At 33.0% G+C, this 23,318-nt stretch overlaps 1 non-coding gene and 2 pseudogenes across 2 annotated transcripts; 2 read left to right on the top strand and 1 right to left on the bottom strand.

Moving 5' to 3' along the window:
• The first annotated feature begins 9,168 nt into the window (after positions 1-9,168).
• LOC149517612 (U1 spliceosomal RNA) lies at positions 9,169-9,329 on the top strand. Its single transcript, XR_016344386.1, has one exon. It is a non-coding gene; the product is annotated as a U1 spliceosomal RNA (small nuclear RNA).
• Positions 9,330-10,507: 1,178 nt separating this feature from the next.
• Positions 10,508-10,709, bottom strand: LOC149517611 (small nucleolar RNA U3; annotated as a pseudogene).
• A 5,511-nt stretch (positions 10,710-16,220) lies between these two features.
• Positions 16,221-22,763, top strand: LOC111278921 (putative disease resistance protein RGA1; annotated as a pseudogene). Its single transcript, XR_016344022.1, has 4 exons — positions 16,221-16,670; positions 18,525-21,296; positions 21,735-21,800; positions 22,285-22,763. The product of XR_016344022.1 is annotated as a putative disease resistance protein RGA1 (transcript).
• Positions 22,764-23,318: the final 555 nt, after the last annotated feature.

The raw sequence follows: 23,318 nt of genomic DNA, 5'->3' as shown, positions 1-23,318 counted from the left end.
CCATCGAAATTAATCTTCACTGTTTCTCCATTCGGTGCCTGCCACTGGCTTGTTCGCTTTGTCTTTGCCACTAGTTATCCTTCATGCGTGCGAGAATAGTCCTCCACATACTAGTTCACAAATTCCACCATTTGCTGGGTTGGTCTTAGCACTTTTTTCTTCACAGCTTCACTCCTGTTTCCCCGTATCGCCCAACATAACATGGTGACTTTGCGAAATGACTCCCTGCTGGTGCTGTTAACCGGTACTGACAATCATTCTATCGTAGTCTTTGCCTGTGTAGTCTGCCATGCTCCATTCGGTTGTGCTTGGTACCACAAGATGTCAATCTTATTTATATCTAACCAAAAATCCAGCATTTTACTGGAATAGGGATGAGAATGAGCATTACATTATGAGTGCGAGGATAGAGATGAAAATAGATATAATTTTAAATTTTTATTGAATACGAAAATAATGAAGAGTAATATAACAACTGTCTTGTATCCATACTTTACATATATATTCATATATATTTAGGAAACAAATTTTTTATTAAATAATATAAATTATTTTTTTAGATTAATTAAAATTAATATATTTTTATTGAAAAAAAAATATTAATATATATGTTTATAAAAAAATTACATAAATATATAAGATAAAAATTAAAAAAAAAACCTTAAAAAAACAAATTTTAGTTTTAATTTTTAAAAAAAAAAAGTTACTGGTACAAGGATTATCCATATTTATTAAACACCCGTAAGAATAGAGATAAGAATAGATTTGAAAAATCCATTAGATATAAATACAAAAATGAGTATAATATAAAAATTCAGGGATGAAGAATGCTCTACTTTTCTCTACCTTAGACATCGGCATTCCTATTTACATATTAATACTTTTTTATGGCATGCATCATGGTTTCATTGCGCATGTTAAATCGTGGGCATGTCACTTGATCCATTATTCCCCTGTTATTCAAGACATCAAACACTGGTAATAATCGTGACACAGCCTTCAAGTGAAAATCTTTACCTTGCTTGGTACCACTAAATGCCATATTCGGTTCCAAACCATATTCGAACCATTGTCAGTTGACCCTTCAGTGTTTACGTTTCTCTAGTTACAAATGAGCACCCTTGATACCAACAAATGATATCCACTCATACCATTTCTATCCCTTGTATGTAGTTTGTGTTAGGTGTGGGCCTGAAGCTTCCATCTCTTGGAATTCATTTGTCTTGCCAGACCTGAATACTCTATTTATTGCCCACGCGCCATCTCACCCCAAGCTCTAAGGCCCTTTTCCCCATCCATTTACTCCTCTCGGAATAGGACGGTATTTTGCCAAGCTCAGCTTCGAGGAAATCAGATTTGGGGAAGTACTTTAAGTAGCCTGTAAACTAATGACGAGGTGTTTTGTAATAAACGCCAGCCTTGTTTAGTAATCATGGCTTTGTTAAATAGCTCCATGTCTTTAAATCCCATGCCACCCTTTTTTTTTCCAGTGCACATTCTTTTCCAAGCCATCTAGCAGATCCCTCCTCGTTTCGATGACTATTGCCACCAATATCTACCGATGATCATATTAATTTCATGGCATAATCCTTTTGGGAACATGAAACATGACATTGCATACCAAGACATTTACTGGAGCACTGACTTTATGAAGACCTCCTAGCTTTCTTGTGATAACCATCTGTAGCTCTACTGTTCGATTTTCTTTTCCATCTTTTCCACAATTCCTTTAAATGCTCTCTTTTTCTTTCTTTCGACAGACATTGGAAATCCAAAGTATTTTTTAGCATTTGTTGTGGCTTGTACCCCAAAAGAGTTCTTTATCATCTCTACGACATCGGCACTTGTATTTTTTATTAAAAAGTATGCCCGATTTTTCGCAATTGGTCTGCTACCTCGAACCTTCTTCGTATACTTCTAGCAAGTTTCTCATATATTTGCATTCCTCTTGGTTTGTTTTGAAGAAATGCAAACTATCATCTGTAAAAAATAACTGAGTGATTTGTAAGCCTCTGACACTTGCACGTACTTCATGTAACCAGCCATCCCGTTGGTATTTGGACAAGGGTGTTGATAGAACCTCTGTACATATCAAGAACAAGTATGGTGAAAGGGGGTCTCCTTAGTGGAGACCTCTTCGTAGGAGAAATTTGTTAGTCACATGTCCGTTAATGACCAACTTGTAGGTAACAGATGTAATACAACTCATAATAATCAACTTCCATCGAGAGCTGAAAACTAATATTTCCATGATGGCATTAAGACAGTGCTACCCAACCCAGTCATAGGCTTTGCTCATGCCTAATTTAAGGGCTACCCAACCATCCATGTCCTTCCTCTTTCTATTCATGCTATGGATGAGCTCTTAAGCAATAATGGCATTATTAGAGATTAATCAGCCTAGAACAAATGCGCTTTGATGTTTGCTAATATAGACAGAAAGTACATGTTTCATCCTATTAGCTAGGGTCTTGGCAATGATTTTATAGAGAACATTAAAAAGACTTATAGGAAGATATTGAGACATTCTCTTAGGGTTGCTGGTTTAGGGATGAGTATAATTTGGGTATCATTGATATCATTCAAACAACCATTCCCATTGAGAACATTTAAGCATAATGCAATAACTTCCGCTGCTACAATATGCCAAAATTTCTAGTAAAACGAGGCAGACATACCATCCAGTCCAGTAGCTTTATTCGGATGTATCTGTTTATAACTGCTTCATAGGCTTACTTGACTATGAACTCTGAAAAGAGTTATTGTTCATCTCATTTCTGATGCAAGGGAAGATTGTTTCCAGGATTTGATTAGTGACGGATGGTCCTTGTGATTTAAACAAATTTTTAAAATAATTTACTACTTGCTCTGCCACCCTTATTTCATCTTCGTGACAGACCCTATCGTCATCCTCCACACCTTAAATTCTGTTTATTCTTCTCCTTTTTGACGTTTGAGCGCGAAAAAAATCTTATATTATCATCCCCATCCTTAAGCCAACTAACCCGGGCTCTCTACTTCCAAAACAATTTCTTTTGTTATAATACACGGTTTAGGCATGATTTTAGCTCCTTTTCTTTTGCCAAGTTGTCCTCATTCACCGCATGTTATTGCACCTCATGAAGGTAATTTTTTTAGTTTTTCTATTTTGTTCCTCATACCAAAAAATTTTCCCCCAGCCATGTACACAATCTGTCACGTGTCTCTTGTAACTTTGCCTTCACATCTTTGTATATTCCATCTACCCAACACCTTTCCACTATATATTTGCTTTCGCCTTCTGTGGCCTACATGGCTTCAAAGCTTTTCTTCTTTCTTTTAAACAACCCACACCTTTCTATTTGGCTCTTTAAGTATCAACCATGATTGGACAATGGTTCAAGACTGAGTAAGCCAAGTGTTTTACCTGAAAATTTGAAAACTCCAACTCCATGCTTTGTTTGCTACAGCTCTATCCAGTCTTTCTCCTATACTATTAGCCACATTCCTACCTCTTCCCCTTGTAAACTGAGGTCCTAAAAGACCCACGTCGTGAAGTTTTGTTTCTTCCAAGATTGATCAAAATGCCTCCATTTGCCACGTCGGCCTTATGCTCCTGCCCTCATTTTCATTGTCTCACATTATCTCATTGAAGTCACCTAAACAAAGCCAAGCATTATCACTACCCCTAACCAATCTGCATAACTTCTCACAAGCAACATGCCTTTCCCTTGTTAATGGTTCTCTATAGAAGCTCGTGATCCGCCACGTTTTCTCCGTTGAGTCCTTAACCCCCATATCAATATGATATTTTGAAAAGCTCCACAATTTCAGCGTTACTTCCTCTTTCCAGAGTAATACTAGACCTCTGCTTCTACCATTCGCTTCGACCATAATCATACCTTCAAACTGACACTGCCTCCTTATTCGGTCAATTTTGGTTTGATTAGAGATAGTTTTCGATAGAAATACCAGCACAGGATCTTCCCTCTTCAGAATGTTCTGAAGGGTTCGGATTACACATAGGTTCCCAAGCCCACGATAGTTCCAAGCTAAGCATTTCTTTGATCTCAACAAGACTAGGATACTAGCCTCCACCATTTCCACAAATTTGTTCCCCTTATCATTCTTCTCATCCCATTTACTCCTCTTCCCTATGCTATCCATGTCCATTGTTGCTGTCTTGTCAATTCCCAATTTTCCCTTCCCCGTGTTCACATTTACAAATTTCGTTCCCTCTTTTGTAACCCTGGCTAATTTCTTCCATTTTTGATGTGATTGCATCCCTGGGTTAATTACCTATCCCATGTCTCTTTTAACTTGCTCTTGGCTAATGAACCTATCATTTACCACCGCTTCTGACTCAGCCAACTTCATTTTTTTTCCTTGGTTCTATCTATTTGATCCATCAGGCTATTGAAAATCGTCTTACACGAGACCATGTGATTACTCTGCATGTTTTGCTTATCATTTGGACCTTTTAACGTAGGCTCCATCATAATATTATTTTTGCCAAACATGTTGGTACTTGATCCATAACCCCCTAATCCATACACCCTAAGACCATCAGTTTTGGAATTTGACAATCCCTTTTCATGCTAGAATTATGGGATTGTTCTTCCTTTTGTAATCGAGTCATTATCCCAGTATCTTCAATCACCTGATTTAACGAATCTCGATTTTCATGCACGTAACTGCTATCTTGATTCATCACTAGATTCAGCTTCCGAACAACTCCCTCTCCGGCCATCGACATTAGTTGCTCATTGTTATGACAGATTCCTCTCCCTTTGCCGTGCATTCCAATCCTTACATTTCCTTCCTCCCATGGCGAATGTTTGTTTTTAAGCGGTGAGGCCCGAAGCCATCCTCTGAACTACCTTATTGGTGACGACTTGCTCCCTTTTCCCATTACCACATTCGTCCTCAATATGCCCTAATCTTCCACAAACGTAACAGAAGCTGGGTAATCGCTTGTAGCTTAATCTACCCCATATCTCCTTTACCTCAACTCTTGTGGTGAGTAACACAGCCCTCCTTAATGGTCTTGTTATATCTACCTCAACTAACGTAGGAACCAAGCCCAGCCTCTTACTTCAGGGGTTGCATCAATTGATTTAAGGTTGCCTATCTTCTCTTCAATGTGATTTACGATCTCCTGGATTCGCATGCCTAATGGCAGTTCATACACCCTTACCCAAAAGAGTACTGTATTGAATATACAATCCTCAGGCTTTAATCCACCATCGTATTCTTTGAATAATATCAGTTGTTTATCAAAGCTCTAAAGGCGAACCTTCTATCGCTCTTTTCATGTCTGCACAGGATGAGAACTTAAAAAGGAAAAAGTTGTTCTCTAGATCTTCAATATCGACCTCTCTTGCTAGCCTCCAGATTAACTTCAGTGTGCTCTTCATCGCCTCTTTGTTATAGGATCGATTGGTTAGTAGTTTCCCAACCATCCATGCCTTTTTACCGTTGGCCTCTTGTCCTGATCCATTTGTATGTGCCTTAACTATAACTGCCTCCACAGAATATCAAGATTTTCCTCCATTCTCCAACCACAAATTGCCCACCTTGATCTTCAACTAGACCTCACACTATGATTCTCAAAGACCACCTAGCGACAATCTTGAGATAACTCCCTTGCACCCCAAACAAAACTTACTAAACCCTAAAGAAGACCACCTTGTTTTTTTTTTTTTTTTTTTTTTTTTAATGTAAAACAGATCGCAACATAAAAGATTCAAAAAGAGATAAGAGAAATTGTAGGTATTGAAAATCGAATCCCAACTTTAAAAAATTTCATCTATTAAAAAAAGATAAATTAATCATTTGAATTAAGATCCAATTACTTGCTATTATAATACCTAGTAATTTGCTAGTCCCTACTTGCCAAAAGTTAAATGTATGGATTTTGTGTAGTAATCTGGAAACTACATAGTGATTTGCTAGTGCCTGTTTGCCTTCAAATGAGTTCTGACAAATGTAGGCAGTCAAAGAAAAGGAACGTTCTTATGATGTCTCTAAAAGAGGATTGAACCTCACTTTTAGCACTTCAGCCTTCAAACAGTCCCGCATCACTGAGTGAGGGTAGTGTAGCATAGTGTTGTATTATAAATATGAGGCAAGCTGCAGCTTTTAAGCTTACTTACCTGGACGAGATGATGTGGCAGAGGGAGCCTGCGTTCGCGCGGCTCCTACCAAATTTATTTTAAATCTTAGCATATGTTTTAGTGTCTTTCGTTTAAGTTTAGACGTTAAAGTTTCATGTGCCGAATTCGTTCCTCGGTGCTTATGTAGAAATATGCCTAGGTCCTTTTCTCCTGAAGCAGTTCGATGTTTTTTGAAGTGTGGAATTTTTTTATGACTTGGAATGAAAATTGAACTTTTCTCATCAGTTATGAAAATAGATGCCAATGTCTGATATATATAGTTTCTTTTCTTTTCACCTTTCCAAATTATGAAGCCGACGTAATTATGAACCGGAGCATATGAATCCTGGGTCATATGGTTATCACCAGAACTTACCACCAAATGTGATCACATATAAGTTGTATGGTCATGAGCGTCTCTATTGCGAGTTTTAGTTCAAGGATCACCAGCACAAGCAAATTACTTTCTGTCATGGATTCATGGCAACGATGCCATGGTGCTGCTGCTGTTGTTTGGCTGAGTTCTCTATCCCACATTGTGAACAACTTAAGGATGATTTACGCCGTTTAATTGGAACTTTGGTGCTTCTACTAGGGTTCTCATGCGTCGCCCATGCGTTGCACTACTCCAAGGGCCTGGCGCACCCTTCCAATTGTAGTGAAATGGTTTTATGATTCAATCAACTGGATAGCTTTGCAAGTCTTACCAACCATTGGCAAAGGTTCAAAATTCTAGGTTCTCCTATTTGACAGGGCCATGAAACAATTATAAACACAAAGTGTACGATCCCCAGATGTGAAAGGATATCTATCCTTTGTAAGTGGTATTCTGTTTTCAAATTATTGTAATACAATGGTATTTTGTGTGGTTGATTTTGATTGAACATGAAAAACCTGATAAGAAGACCTTCAGCATTCAAATTCTTTTATTTTCTTCACCAAACAATATTTTAAAAACATTAATGTTTTAAACATGATCATCTATAATTTTAAAAATGTTTTAAATATTTGCTACATTATGTTTTAAATCATTGGATTTGCTAGCAAAAATGCCACAAATTACTCGTTAAAATTCCAAACTAAAATGGAAAAGGAAATTAAAGATCCATTATCAGAAGTATCACGAGTCTAAGAGGCAATTTCTTTCAAAGAAGTGAAGAAACCGTTTGTCTGTGAAGAAGTACTAGGAAAAAAATCTTGCTTTTAACATTCACAACTAGTTAAAACACTAAAAGCCCATGTGCCACAAAAGCTACTCTCTCCAGAAATATGATATTTAAAATAGTTAGGTGATATGTTCAGATGCCTAAATTGTTCTGAAAGTTAACCATAAAATTATTTGTGTAAGCAGAGTTGATTTAGTGTTCATCTGGCTGAGTACGATTGTCACGGACATAAGAAAGAGTCTTAAATCTCACATCGAACATAATAGGAGGGTCCCTAGGGTATAAAAGGGTTCACACCACCTCCGTCTTGTGAGACGTCTTTTGTAGGACAAAACCGTGAGGCCAGGGGGGCCAGAGCGGACAATACCTCACAAGGGTGTGAACCGTGGCGAGAAGGCTGATCTGGGATGCTGGAAGGGTGAATGCCCGGGTCCCGGAGCCACGCGGGTTCGGAGCTTAAGTCTCTACCCGTGACAAGTGGTATCAGAGCCAGCCCTAAACCGTTCGATCCACGCCAAGCACCTCGAGGGAGGTAGGCAGGGTGGCCAGCCTCCGTGATGAGGGCGTTACGAGGTTGGGTGCAGGAGAATGTCATTGACCTAAGGAAGAGTCCTAAATCCCACATCGAACATAATAGGAGGGTCCCTGGGGTATAAAAGGGTTCACACCACCTCCGCCTTGTGAGACACCTTTTGTAGGACAAAATCGTGAGGCCAGGGGGGCCAGAGCGGACAATAGCTCACAAGGATGTGAACCGTGATGAGAATTGCTGTATTTGTGCCTTGTTCTAATTTCTTTATCAATCTCCTCAAAATTCTGCTAAAGTTTACAAGACAGAGCTTTCAATGGCAATTACTAGGGCATTGGCATCCATTACTGAGGGGATGACACTTATCAATTATGATATCTTAGATTAGATTGTGTATTGCTCAATATATATGTAATTATTTTAGTTTCTTTTTTTCAGTTAGGGATAAAACACTAACTTTGTATTTTGGAATTACATAATTATTGAGCTTACGATTCCTAGTTTTGGAAGGTTTCATATCTATCCACTACAAGTTTTGATCTATCTTTAGGCTTGGTTTGCGTTATTGGACTTCATTTTTCTTTCACATCAATATTTGTATGGGATGTGTTCGTCTTACTTTTCTAAATGCAAGATTTTGTTAATTTCTTTTTTGATGGGAGGAAAAATAATTCTTTGAATATAAAGACATGCATGTAACTATCATTTTGGTGATTTTCTATAATTCTATTCTATATATACTATGATAATTCATTGTCTTTAGAATATGCTGTGATAATTCAATGTCTTGATTAAAAAAAGGTCAAATTTTTATCAATATCATAATTTTCTTTCAATATTTAGCAAAAGATCAGTTGAACAGGTACATTTGAGTATAATTTAGCTTGCAAAATTGCTGTTGTAAATGATAACTCTTAGCCATTTTAATTAATCTTAAGTTGACTATTGGGATCAGCATGGAAAAGCCTTTATAAAAATGTAATGCATCTCTTCACTTGATTTTTGGTTATATAATGGAAGAGGCTTCTTCAATCAATATAATATAAATCTCATCTATTTTATTTTAAGAAGTGAATTGAAGACTTTCAAATTAAAGTCTCAACTTTTAAATATCAAAATATCCCATTAATTTAAAGATGATGGAATTGCCATTTTACATTATCGTTTGATCAAAACTTTTAAAAATGTCTTGATTTCTTTTTTTTTTTTTTTTTTTTTTTGAGAAAGCTTGGTCTTTAGACAATAATGTACAATATCACTTGAATCCCACATCCCTATCATATCATAAACGAATTATAAGTGACTTGTACAAGGCAGAATCATATCCCAACATTAAAACATACTTACCTGGACAGGGTCAATGGATGATCAATAAGACCCATGGCCTAGGGCAATGACTTCTATTACACTTGGGAGGGGTGCGGCTCTAAGGTCTTCCCAAGTGGGAAAGCCTACGTCATAATTTGTGGCAGCGGGGGCCTGCATTCGCGTGGTCCCTACCCAATATTGGTTTCAAATATTTTTCCGTTAGTACCTCAAAATTATCCTCTATTTGAACATAACGCCACCCCAAAATTATCTTCCATTTGAACATAATACCACCCAAATATTTATTTAAGTAACACTGCCTCTTTAACTTGAAAAGTTAATAAAAGTGGCTCTAAAGTATGTCTAAATTGAAGGTAAGCATGCATTATTTTGGATGCTGTTAAGCTGAGCACAAGCTGTCATTGCAAATTAGATTCTTTTTTTTTTTTGGTTACATCATGAGAATAAAATTTTAGTACAAGTAAAACGGAGGGGACCTGGTTCGAAACCAGACCTTTAATATCCTCTCAAACACCTTTAGTCACTAGACCAAAGGCTTGTGGACCATTACAAATTAGATTCATTGTTACCAATTAGGCAATTAGGAAAAATCTAAAATCAATTCTTCCAAAACATCTATACTTATCTAAATTGGTTTGCAATGAAGCATTATGAATTATGAGGTGAAACCAAAAAAAAAAAAGGGGAAAATAGTCTGTCAGACAACTTTGTGATCATCCCAGTTGTTACAAATATCACAGACCTAAGGAGGAGTCCTGAATCTCACATCAGATATAAAAAGAAGGTCACTGAGGTGTAAAAGGGTTCACACCACCTCCCCTTGTAAGCTATTTTTTGTAGGATAAAACCGTGAGGTTAAAAGGCCTAGAGCGGATAATACCTCATAAGGGTGTGAATCGTGGTAGCTAAATTGATCTGAGACATCGAATGAGTGCATGCTCGGGTCATGGGTTCGGATGAGCCTGGAGCTTAAGTCTCGACACGTGACAAGTGGTATCAGAGCCAACCCTAAATTGTTAACCATTCGATTCACGCCAAGCACTTCGAGGGAAGTAGGCAATGTGGCCAACCTTCATGATGAGGGCATCACAAAGTTGGGTAGAAAAGAATGTCACAGATCTAAGGAGGAGTTTTGAATCCCACATCAAATATAAAAAGAGGGTCACTGGGATATAAAAAGGTTCACACTACCTTCCCCTTATGAAGCACTTTTTATAAGACAAAATCGTGATGTCAGAAGGGTCAAAGAGAATAATACCTCATAAGGGTGTGAACCGTGGTAGATAGGCTGATCCAGGATGCGGATGAGTGCATGCTCGAGTCTTGGAGCCTCAAGAGCTTGGAGCTTAAGTCTCGGCACGTGACACAAACCCTTGGTTGAGAACTATCCTCAAATACTTCAATAGGTCACAGGTAATCCATTGAAGGGGTTTAATCACGCTCTGATCGCAAGGTCATGATTCATCAACTAGACTTAAGATCCTGTCTCCTTTGTGCTCATAGACATAGAGGTTCGAGCCTATAGAACAGATCCTGTTCAAGTAAGGTCGTGCCCTTTATTTGTTGATTCGGCCTATAAATTCCACACATGAATTGTCGATCTTTCATTTTGGGAAATCACACCGTTTTAAAATTAAATGATTGGCATAACTCATCTCTTCACTAAAAAACTTCAGTTCTATCACATCTACCATTTCCTTTTCCCTTCCCCCATTTTCTACTATCTTTTTTTGTTCCATTTTTCATTTCCCTCAAGTGTTAATCAACTCTTTTAATCCTACAAATTTCAAAGCAACATTTTAATAAAATTTTGATGTGAATCCTCAAATTTTAATTTTAAAAAAATTCTAGGCTTATGTATTAGAAAAATCTTGTCTAATTGACTTGCAACAGTTCAACCATATGGTTGTGTATTAAAGCTGCTTAAATCCAAGTATGGTAGCATTCAATGACACTATTTGTGGGAATTGAAAGGCAAATGGCATGCTTGAAATTCCCATCCCAGGTGCATTAAATGTTAGTACATGTTATAAGCAAATCATATATTTTTATATTAGAAAAAATAAAGATAGAATCGACTACAAAAGAAAATTATATGCAGTAAGAATAACAATATCAAGAATAAAAAAACTCTCTCATGCCTCTTATCAACAACATAAATGAATGAAAATTGAGAAGGAAAAATAAATAAAAAAAAACTCTTTGTCATGATGATTTATCTATTACTTTCCAACATCTAAAGAACACGAGGAAAACAGATGTTTTGATTACAATCTGTGAATGCAAATGGATTCTGTATTCTCACTTGATTATGAGATGAAAAACAACAAGAATTTTGGAATTGTACATGCAAAAAAAGAAAGACAACAGTGAATTGGGGGAGGAAGTGTTCTGGTCAAGTAAGATTAGGGATCGATGTGGACAATTTTGGACCCTAAATCAATGTTAGGGAAAACTGTTTAGGACATTTCAAAGAAATTACATGAAAAGCTTATGGGTGTTTATATAAATGCAATAAAACAATAAAAGAAAAGTATTAAGTAAACAAAAATATCATGAGATAGTAAATAAAAATAAGACAAAGATATTGAAAGTATCTAAAAAATAAAATTGAAACTCATGTGTACATATGTAAAAATATCACAACAAAAAAAAATTAAGGTAATAAATGTCATATTTAACGAAAAAATCTTAAGAAAAAGCATTAAGATTTAAAAATATACAAAGTTAGAAATATTCTGACCGATTTGCCTAGCATTAATTAGATATAAGAAGTGAATGATAACAATAATAATGGTGAATCTTAATGATAAAAGGTGTTAAAAATCTAAATTAGAGAAAACAAAGAGCGAAAAGAAGGAGAGTAACATAGTCAAATTTCAGACTATTTCAGCTGGTGGAAATGGTGTTTTTAGAAAATTGAAGTTATGATTTTTAGATTTAGATATAAACTTTTCTTAGTTGATTTTGAAAATACTAACTCGATTGATATGAATAAAAAATTAAGAGGAGGTTGAAGGCATTTTTTTATGAAAATCTATTGCTAGCAAATGACGATCAACGTTGGATGAAGAGTAAAAGAGAGTATATAAGTTTTCTTTTTAAAGGATTATGGGAAAGTTAGGAGGTAAAAGAGTTTAAAAAGGTGAGAGACAAGAGAGAAAATGAAGGAAAAGAAAAAATATAAAATAAAATTTTTTTCTAATAAGGACATGCACGTGATTCACCAATTCATCACCTATCATCATCACCTCAAATCTCAAATATGTTATTAGAATTATGTTACCCTTCACTTATTATCATAATCTTAATCATTTTCTATGCCATCATCTCAATCATTTTATTAAAAAGGATTAAAAAAAAGTGAAGCAATTGAAAAGATCTAAGGTAAGCACCATCAACATTAAAAAAAAAAAGTGCAACCTTTCTATTATATTGATGAAACACCTTAAATTCATCTCCGATTTGATTTCGATTTTTCAAAAAAAAAAAATTCTCGATTCGATTACGAGTTTTTTTAAATTGCATTTATATTGAATCGAGACAAATCGAAATTAATCGAATATAGATTGTTTTATCATCCTTACCTCCATTAATTTTTTTTACAAAATTTATTTAATAAAAAATAATGTCAATAAATCAATAAATAAATATGAAAAAAAATAGAATTTTGAAGAAAGAATATGCCATATGGACATCTTCTCTTATATTTATTAACTTTTTTGTTACATAATTTATCTTAAAAGAGCAAAAAAAAAAAAAAAAAAAAAAGAATCCATAACGGATTATTTTATCATTCTTATATTCATTGACCTTTTTTTACACAATTTTTTTTTAAAAGTAAAAAACAAATTAAATTAAATTAAATAAAAAAATAAAAAATCTAAAAAAATAAAGTATAAAACAAATAAAATAAAGAGAAAGCAAAAACATTTAAAAAATAACACAAATTTTTAACATAAAGAAAAAAAAAATGGTGGTGCCACGTGGATACCCCACTTGCTCTCAAATCTCTAGAAAATTTATATTATAGATTTTACTCTAAAGACTACATTTATAATTATAGAAATGTGACATTTAGTGTTTGTAATATCAGCTAAATGTTGCGTTTTTAATTTTAAAAATATAGTTTTTGGTGAATTTTTTTAATTAATTACTACGTTTATATTTTTAAAAACGTAATTTTTGTAAAATATTTTTTTTATAAACATCAAATAAAGATTGCATTTATAATTTAGAAAAAGTATTTTTTGATAATTTTTATAAATTAATTACTATATTTAGACTTTAAGGTTGAGGTTCTTCGAGTCTCATCAACTATCATCTTACCTTCTCAATAACTAGTTTATCATTTCACATATTAATTAATAATCTTAAAAAAGCAAAAATGATAATGAAAAATGTAAGTCAACGAATCTCACCAAATCTTCTTTTTTCACTTTTTCAAAAAATTTTTTACAACAAAAAACTACAAAAGCTACCTTTCTTACATAAGAAAGATAATCTTTATGCACCAAAATCTCACAAAATATTCTTTTTTACCTTTTCTAAGAACTTTTTTTTTTTCAAAACAAAAAACTACAAAGACTTTAAGAGACATAGTCTTTGTGCACCAAAGCAAAAATGATAAAGGAAAATGTAAGTCAATGAATCTCACAAAATCTTTTTTTTTATTTTTACAAGAAATTTTTTACAATAAAAAAAATCTACAAAAACTACTTTTCTTATGTAAAAAATATAGTTTTTGTGGACCAAAATCTCACAAAATCTTTTCATTTTACTTTCCTAAGAAATTTTTTAAAACAGAAAAAAAAAAAAAAAAAACAATTATGGTTGACAGCTTATGAAAGCAATATATCTCTTCTTTTTACTCTCAATATGACATTAAAAGTAACGTCTGACAAATAAATATGGGTAAGAGCTAGCTTTGACTTTACAAAATCACTTTTTTTTTATATGAGAAACATGTTATTTAGATTGTATTAAAAAATTACGTATTGAAAACAAAAATTATGGTATTTGTTAACTTTTTAACTACGTTTTTTTTTGTCATAACATGATTTTTGTTAACTTTTCATATCAAAAACCTTTTACTTACCCTTTTTTCATTTTCTCTTTGATTAAATCAAGGAACAATTACTTATTTTTTTTACGTATTTTTAAAAAATAAAAAAATAAACAAGAAAAAAAATGAAGGCGCTATATAACACCCCTATTGAAAAGTCTTGTACTATGTACATTTATAAAATTTATCTTATGAATTACAAAAGTTTAGAGATATGACTTTTCAGTGAAAAAAATAAAAAGTGACAGGAAGTTTTAGATAAAAAAAGGTTAGTCCAAATTGTAAAGGGCAAAAAATATGCATGTACATTTTTTAGCAAGAAACATTGAATGGGAATGGTAGGTTAGAAAATTTTTTACAAGGCCACAATTTAAGTTAATAGATTATAAATATTAAAATTTCAATTTTGAATTTAATATAAAAAATAATTATATAAATTAACTAAACTAAATTTCTTATTTGATAAGTAAGATGCTTTCCAGATTAGAGAGTTTGTAATTATGTTTAGTAATTATGTTTAATAATACTGTTACCATATAAGGCAACTCTGAGTGATAGCCACTAGCCACCAATTTTCAGTCTTTATCGGACTGCTAAGGGATATGGGGTGAACCTATGGAACTATCCATTTTTACATTCATGGACATGGCTTGCCTATGTCTATATATTCAACCTGTATCAACCGAATTGAAAATTTGCTTATTTCCTTAGCCTATAAAAGGAAATGGCTTGACTCTTTTGGCCATCTCCTTCATCGCTTTCGGTGATACGCTTATTGTTAGATACACATTAACATGTTGAAAGAACATCTATATAATCAACAGTTTAATTTAATTAATTGTTTTTAGAAATGATATTTAACAAATTTAAAGTTTTTAATTTTCTAATTTTTATCAAATTATGACCATATAAAAAATATATTTTAATTCTATTATTCAAAAAAGCTAAGATGGTAAATTCACACATTAAAATTATCAAATTATTTTAGGTTTCTCATTTTTTAAAATATTTTCATAATTTGTCAAGTTAATATAGCATCCGTTAAGTATGTATGGAACTAAATCACAAAATGCTAAATGCAAAAAACAATAATAAAAATGCGAAAGTTGAAAAACTTGAAATCTCAAAATTGTAAGTAATATAATTTACTCTATTATCAACTATCAAGTGGGGCCCACTATGGGTCTAGGTCTGGGCTAATCGACATAATGAAGTTGCGCAATCATCATCAGATTTTAAAATTCTTTTATAAATAAAAAATATAAAAATTTTTAAATTTATTAAATATTATTTTTGACATATATAGTATACAAAATTATAATAATGTAAGATAAAATAGTATTCTAAATAAAATAAAATAAAATAATATTATTTTATTTTATATTTGATATATACAAAAATTAAGATAGTATAATTCTTTTATTTATCAAATTTTTTTTAAATTAATAAAATTTAAATTATTGATAGAAGTTTTAAAGATTTAATTAAATATATAAATTTAATTTTATAAATTAAAAATAATCTTCTTCATTTGATAAAGATTGAATAACTTTACGCTAAAAAAATTAAACTTCCTTTCAATTTTTATTTTTTTTTTTATATATAAATCAAATACGATATGAAATAATAATATTAATAATTTTATGCATTAAATATAATTTTAAATTTTAAAATTTTTAAAATAAAGGTTGAATCCTCATTTTATATAAAATTTAAATTTATATAATAAATCTTATTTTTTACTCAATTACTCTTGTTTTTATTTTTATTTTTAAAAATAATAAGATTTTTTAAATTTTTATGTATTTAAATTTTATTATTAAAAAAATTAGAAAAATTTTAAATAAAAAAGAATCATTTTAAGGCATTGAAAAAAAAAGAAAAAAAAAAACTTAAACTGAGTCGGCGAGAATAAACCCAAAACAAGAGTCGGTGTATAATGTTTATAAGAAACCAGAAAGTGCGCGAAAGTGAGAAACCATATATTTGCGCACACCGACTAAAGTAGGAGTGTTTCCACTAATTTGCGGTGCCTTGGTAACAAAGGGTTTTAATGTTCATAATCTTGTAGTCGAAGTCTAATTTATTTATAGAACTTTGCGTGCACAGAAAGAAGATCCAAAAGAAGGAAGATATACCTTCACCAGCAAACAGAAACCCCAATTCCAACCTACCTTCACACTTTTTTTTTCTTCTTTTCTCGGGGTTTTTCTTCCTATAAAATAATTTGGAGTGGTCTTTGGTACTGTTTGATCAATCTGAGGAAAAAATCAATGGCGAAATTAATTGTTTCAGCAGTTCTGGAGAAGTTGGGTTCCTTGATAATGATACCCGAAGAGATAAAAAACAAAGTTGGGGTGGCTCTGTGACTTGAAGAAGAAATCCGAAAAATGACCGCCAATTTTCAGGATATTAGGTCGCTCCTTCAAGACGCAGAAGCAAAACAGGTACGACGAGTAGGCTAATGGTGAGAAAAAAATCGAAAAAAGAAAAAATTAATTTAAAATTTTAATGTTTTGTTTGAGTCATATCAGTTTTTTTTTTTTTTTATTTAGCTTGAATTAAATTTAAATATTAATATATATATATATATATTAAATTGTGATAGGATTTTAAATTGAAAAATAAAAAATAAAAAAGTTTGAATAAAATAAATTATATATTTTTATTATTTTTTATATATTTTTCAAAATTTTTATAAATAATTTTTTTTTTTATTTTAAATGACAGAACCTTACAATAAGAGGGAGGAAAGAAGCTAAAATTGAATCCTAATTTTATGTTTTTTTAATATATTTTTAACTATTAAATCAAGATGTTGTACATAAATTTATTTAAATATATTAAAAATTATATTAAAATAATATATATAAAAAATTTAAAATTTTAAAATCATTAAACTAAATCGAATTGAATATGTAATTTATGATTTGATTTGAAAATGTATAAAAATTTGACTTAAATTTTAATCAAATTTTAAATTTTATAATTTTATACATTATTCAAAAAAAATATACGAAAATTAGGTTTAAATTTGAATCAAATTTTAAAATTGTGTATTGTTTAAAAAATTAAAATTTAATTTGATCCGAGTTTTATAACCGTTAAGGTCTCTCTACCAGGGATGGCAACGGGTCGGGTCGGGGCGAGTTTTTGCTCGCCCCGAACCCGACCCGATTTTAAATATACAATACCCGTACCCGTACCCGACCCGAAAATTTTTTTATTTTTAATACCCGAACCCGACCCGACCCGACAGTGTATAAAATCAAATCCGACCCGACCCGACCCGAAATTAATAAAATATTATTTTAAATATAAATATAAAATTAAATATATATAAAAATATATATAATTAAATGTAAAATTTAAAAAATAATTAAAAAAATAAATTTTTTATATATATCGGGTCGGGTAGGGTCGGGTTTGCTTAAAACCCGACCCCGACCCGACCCCGAAATTTTTTTGACTCTACCCGACCCTACCCGACCCGATACCCGATTTTCAAAAAAAAAAAACCGACCCTAAGGGGTCGGGTCGGGTCGAAACCCGACGGGTTCGGGTGATTTTGCCCACCCTACTCTCTACTTTGCCAAACATGGGCTCTTTACATACTTTTCTTCTGATTTTTTTTTCAAAGCTATTGAATTTGAAATCCTATGTTTGGATAAATCTAGGATTTGAAATTGAAGATTTTAAACGATATAAAAATTGAGGTGGAAGTAAAAGTGTGCTTATAAAGTGTTAAAAAAAAGTGCACTTAAAAATTTTAAATATCTATTATTGCTGTAAAAAAGTATCATGATCAAAATATTTAAAAAGATATGTAAAATAATAAAATATTAAAAAGATATAAAGATAATATAGTAATTTTTATTTTAATCCGCATTTTTTTCATTTCAAAAGTACTTTTTAAAGAGTTTTTCAGTTTGAGTTTGTAAATTAAAAAACTTTTTTTGTGTGTGTTTAGCATTGAGGTTAGATTAAAAGCAGCTTTTAAAGGCAAAATCTACTTTCAACAGGCAAACCAGTCTAAATCAACAACCAACTCAAAATCTTAAAACTTGGGAGTTGACCTTTTCAATAATTTCCTAAAATAATTCGCAATGAACGAATGCATTCTTTTTATGATAAAATGCATTTTTCACTTGAATTCAAGTCGGAACATAGTCTTCTTTGATTCCATTGTGTCTAGTGGGACAGAATTTCAGACTAAAAATATTGGGCTGTAATAAAATTGTTCATTGAATATATACTTGGGATGCTGATACATTTGTAGATCTTGTCTTTGCCTTCAACAGGTAAAGGATGCCTATGTGAGAAATTGGTTAAAGAAACTCAAAGGTGTAGCCTATGACGTTGATGATGTGTTGGATGAGTGGAATACAGCAAAACTCCAGTCACAACTGGAGAAAGAACAAAAAGAAGTTGAAGATTTTCCCTTGCTTAAGAACATACGCTACTCTATCTCTTCTTCTCTCGAAGTTTTCTATACTATAAAGTTGCTTCAAAGATAAAAGACTCGAATAAACAACTTGAGTGTATAGATACTGACAAGATAGGTATAAATTTGGGTTACAGAAGGACGTTGAAGAACCCAAAAGACAAATAACTTCCTCTTTCATAGATGAAGAAGAAGTTTATGGTAGGTGTCAAGAGACAACAATTCTAGTGAACATATTGGTAGGAGAGAATAGTAATGGAGGAGGTTCGAGCTTGCAAATCATCTCTCTGGTAGGGATGGGAGGAATCGGAAAAACGACACTTGCTCAACTGGTTTACAATCACAATGAGGTTGAATGTTATTTTGACAAGAGAATACGGATTTGTGTCTCAGATCCTTTTGATGAGATAAGGATTGCCAAAGAGATCCTTGAAGCGTTTAAAGGCGAAGCTCTGAATTTAGTTGGAAAGGATTACATTTTGCAGCAAATTCGTAATCATGATTTGGGAAAGAAAATACTCCTTGTGTTGGATGATGTGAGGACTGAAGATGCTACAAAATGGGAGCAATTGAAAATTTCCCTCAAGTATAGCTCTCATGGGAGCAGAGTATTGATAACCACTCGTAAGGAAAGAGTTGCCATAATTATGGGAACAACGACGGTAAACGTATTTTCATTACATACCTTGTCTCAGGAGGAATGTTGGTCATTACTTAGCCATAGAGCATTCTATGGGAGGACAAGAGATGAGTGTGAAAATTTAGCAGATATTGGGGAAAATTGCAGAAAAGTGTCAGGGCTTGCCACTTGCTGCAAAGATTCTAGGTGGTCTGCTGCGATTCAAAAGAACTGTAGAACAATGGCAAAGCATCTTGGATAGCGAATATGCAGCCTTGAAGAGGCTGAACAAGATCTTTTCCCTCCCTTATTTTTGAGTTATTACGAGTTACCTTGGGCTCTTAAGTAGTGCTTTTCATATTGCTCTGTTTTTCCCAAAGATAAGATCTTAAACAAAGATGAATTGATCAAGTTGTGGATGGCACAAGATTACCTGAAGGGAGTGCAAAGCGAAGAGATGGAGATTGTTGGTGAGGAATATTTTGATGAGCTAATGATGCGTTCTTTTTTTCAGGATTTTAAAAGGTCTGAACTTCACAGTGGTATTACGGGATTCGAAATTCATGATATCGTACATGATTGCGCTCAACTTTTAATGGAAGCCGATGTTTGAAGCTACTAAATGATGGTTTTGAAGAGCAGAGAGTCGACTTTTTTGAAAAGGCTCGCCACGTAACATTGATTCGTAAAGAAGCTACCAATAGTCCCTGATATTTACCATTTAAAAAAGTTGCGTAGCCTCCTTATTGACTCAAGCAATCATGATACTTCATCACTAAGCACATCATTGCCCATGCTGTTTGATCAATTGACTTGTCTAAGAACATTAGATTTGAGTAACAGTTTGTTTGGAAATTCAATTGAAGAAATTCCTGATCAAACAGGAAATTTGGTTCATTTGAGATACCTTAACTTGAAACAAAATAGAAAATTGAAAAAATTACCTGAATCAGTATGTGGGTTATGTAACTTACAAGCCTTAAACCTCACATGGTGTGATAGTCTTAAAGAATTGCCGTTTGGAATTGGAAAACTAATCAACTTGAGGCATCTTGAGAATGAGCAAACAGAGTTGAGCTTGAGGGCAATGCCAAAAGGAATTGGGAGACTAACAAACCTTCGGACGCTAAAGGTGTTCGTGGCAATGGATGGTGGAATTAACAGAGAAGCATCAACACTTGGTGATCTTGGAAACTTAATGCATCTTCAAGGACATCTTAAGATAAGTGGACTGGGAGTTGTGTGTGATGTGGCTGAAGCTAAGAAAGCAGAACTTCAAAACAAGAAAGGCCTCCGCAGTTTGATACTAGAGTTTACTAATTCCAAGGGGCTGATGTCAGAGAGAAAAGAAGATGAAAGACTTCTTGAAGCTTTACAGCCACCTCCTTGCTTGGAAAAATTAGAGATATGGGGCTACAGTAGCCCCACCATTGTCCCCAACTGGATGATGGGCTTGGCCAAGCTGAGGCATGTTTCGCTGGGTTTTTGGTCTCATTTGAACGTTTTGCCTCCTTTGGGGAAATTGCCATCTGTTGAATCACTCTATATGGGGGAAATGAGAAGTTTGGAAAAAGTGGGAGTTGAATTTTTGGGTGTCGAAAGAGAAGAGATATCAGCATTGTCTGCATCGTCAGAGTCACCTTCCTCTGTTATTGCCTTTCCTAGTTTAAAACATCTCGAATTTCGTTATATGAAAGAGTGGGATTATTGGATCCCATTAACAAGCCAAGAAGAAGAGCTTATTAGTATTATGCCTCGGCTTTGTTCCCTAAAAATTGATTACTGCCCAAAGTTAAGTGCACTGCCATGCTACATTGTTCAGAATACAAGTCTAAAGCAATTGGACATAAGTCAGAGTCCTATTCTTTCAGAACGCTGCAGAAAGGAGACAGGGGAAGACTGGCTCAAAATTTCTCACATCCCTAGCATCATAATCGATGTTCTATGCGTGCCAGTAAACTGCTCCTCGACAGAAGAGTTTGGAGTATTGCAATTGCAGCCACTACACAGGTGTTTTTATATTTTATTATTAATATCTGTCCAATTTGCAGCAGCACATTCAAGTGTATGGCATATTATTTGCCTAAATTTGTGGTTGAATTGTCTAAAATTTTCCTATTTCTGAAAACATTACCCCAAAACTGGCATGTGATCAGGATCTGTCTCGGATGTTGTTGCCTGTTACTTTTAAATTTGCAATGATAGCCTTACAAACACCTTTGCAGTACATTTAGTTTTAACTCCTTTACATACCTTTTTTTATGATTGTATTTTAAAGATGAAGAAGATTTTCCAGCTACTATAAATTAGTTTTTAACACAAAGCTTTCTAGCAAAATGAACTTCAGATTTTTTCCTCTTGTCAGCAGGAAAAGAAAAGAAATGTTACGTGAATGCTATTACATCTCTGCCTTAACTAATTTGTTCTTGCTATTTGCTTGCTTTTCAGCTCTTTGTTAAGTTCTAATCTTTTCCTCCAAGCGTTTGAACAAGACTGATGTGTATCGGAGGAGAGGTATGTATGAAATATGAACTATAATTATCTTCATTTCATTTGTTATCAAACAGACATAAAATTGTTGAAGCATGTAATATTTGTTTAACCTATTTCTTTATTTTTAGCAAGCAACTTGAAGTTGATTTCTAGATGGAAAATCTAATACTTATAGGAAATATTTAGCAGGTGACTTGTTTCAAGGCGCCTTTATAATTATTGAAATACATGCAATGTCACTCGTTAATGCATAATTAACCATTGGTGTTTGAGCTAGCATATGAAGCTCATGTGACGTTCTGGTTTATACTTTTTTATTTCAAAGCATGTGAAGAGGAAATTCCCCCATAAAACTTTTGGGTGATGCACGGAACGTAGGCTAGGTAATATGGTTTTTTTTAATGTTAATAATAAATAGAACTAAGTAATTACTAGTTTGGAGTTACGGAATATGAGTTCTGAAGTGACGTTCTCTAACTACTTGCCATTGATGTTGTGAAGACAGGAACTGGATATTAAGTAACAAGGGATGTCAAAGAAAGGGGACTAAAGCAGGTTGCGTCAGATTTTGCTCGATACTAGTGAAGATTGAGAGATCTCTTTGACAAGGTTATCAAAGAAGGCTTATCCTACATCGACAAGATTATCAAAAGAAGACTCATGATATATCGATCCTTCATTTCGAAAGGCTGTTGCTTCTCTAGTCATCTGTCTCATTTGTACTGTTAATTTCCCATCCCAATTGCAACAATTTTATTGTACGTATTTCCTTTCTTAAAGTTACATTTGATTAGTACAAAGGAGCAAAGTTATACAAAGCTCTTTGCTCTAAGAGGATGAAGAGACGAGGAAACTTCCAATTTCTTTGTTTTTAGAGGTGGAGAGTACTTTCACTTTTGGTAGATTTAGTAATTTGTGTATCCATATTGTATTTGTTTCTTATCTAATATATGTAAAACATAAAAATTATTATATTATAATTCATATTAAAACGTCAAATATAAAATATATATTTTTATTTTTATCAAATTTATATATAATTTTTATCAAAATTTTATATTTTGTATTTTTTATTTCTCTTTTGTATCGTTTTCATAATATATTTAAAATTATCATATTTGTTTTTGTACATAATAAATTGGTTTACCATCTAACCATTGAATTAAAATATCCAACAAATCTAACCCATATATATAAATAGTATTATAAATTAAGAGCCAGGTTTTTTCAACCATTGAATTTAAGACCTGTTCTATCTATATTTCCAAGCAGCAATCTCAGACATGGTAGCAAGTTTTGTACTAATAAAAATTGTACTGATTATGTAATTGTGGAGCCTGGCAAGTCATTCAGAAGTTTGAACTTTTGAAGATTACTCAGATTATGTCTGAGCTTTGGTCTGAATAAGAGAATTAGACTAAATAATGCTTGTCATTTCTATAGTTTAATTTAAGATGAATTGTGGTTTTTATGCTATGGCTTTTTGGCCGCAAATTAACTACTTTTAGCACTTGGCAGGTGGGTTTTTATGTGAAAGAC

The sequence above is a fragment of the Durio zibethinus genome, chromosome 8 (genome assembly GCF_047325235.1).
Source record: "Durio zibethinus cultivar Kanyao isolate XHJ-2024 chromosome 8, ASM4732523v1, whole genome shotgun sequence".
Lineage (NCBI taxonomy): Eukaryota > Viridiplantae > Streptophyta > Magnoliopsida > Malvales > Malvaceae > Durio > Durio zibethinus.
Note: the sequence above shows the minus strand (reverse complement) of the source record. Positions and strands in the feature narration are given on the sequence as shown.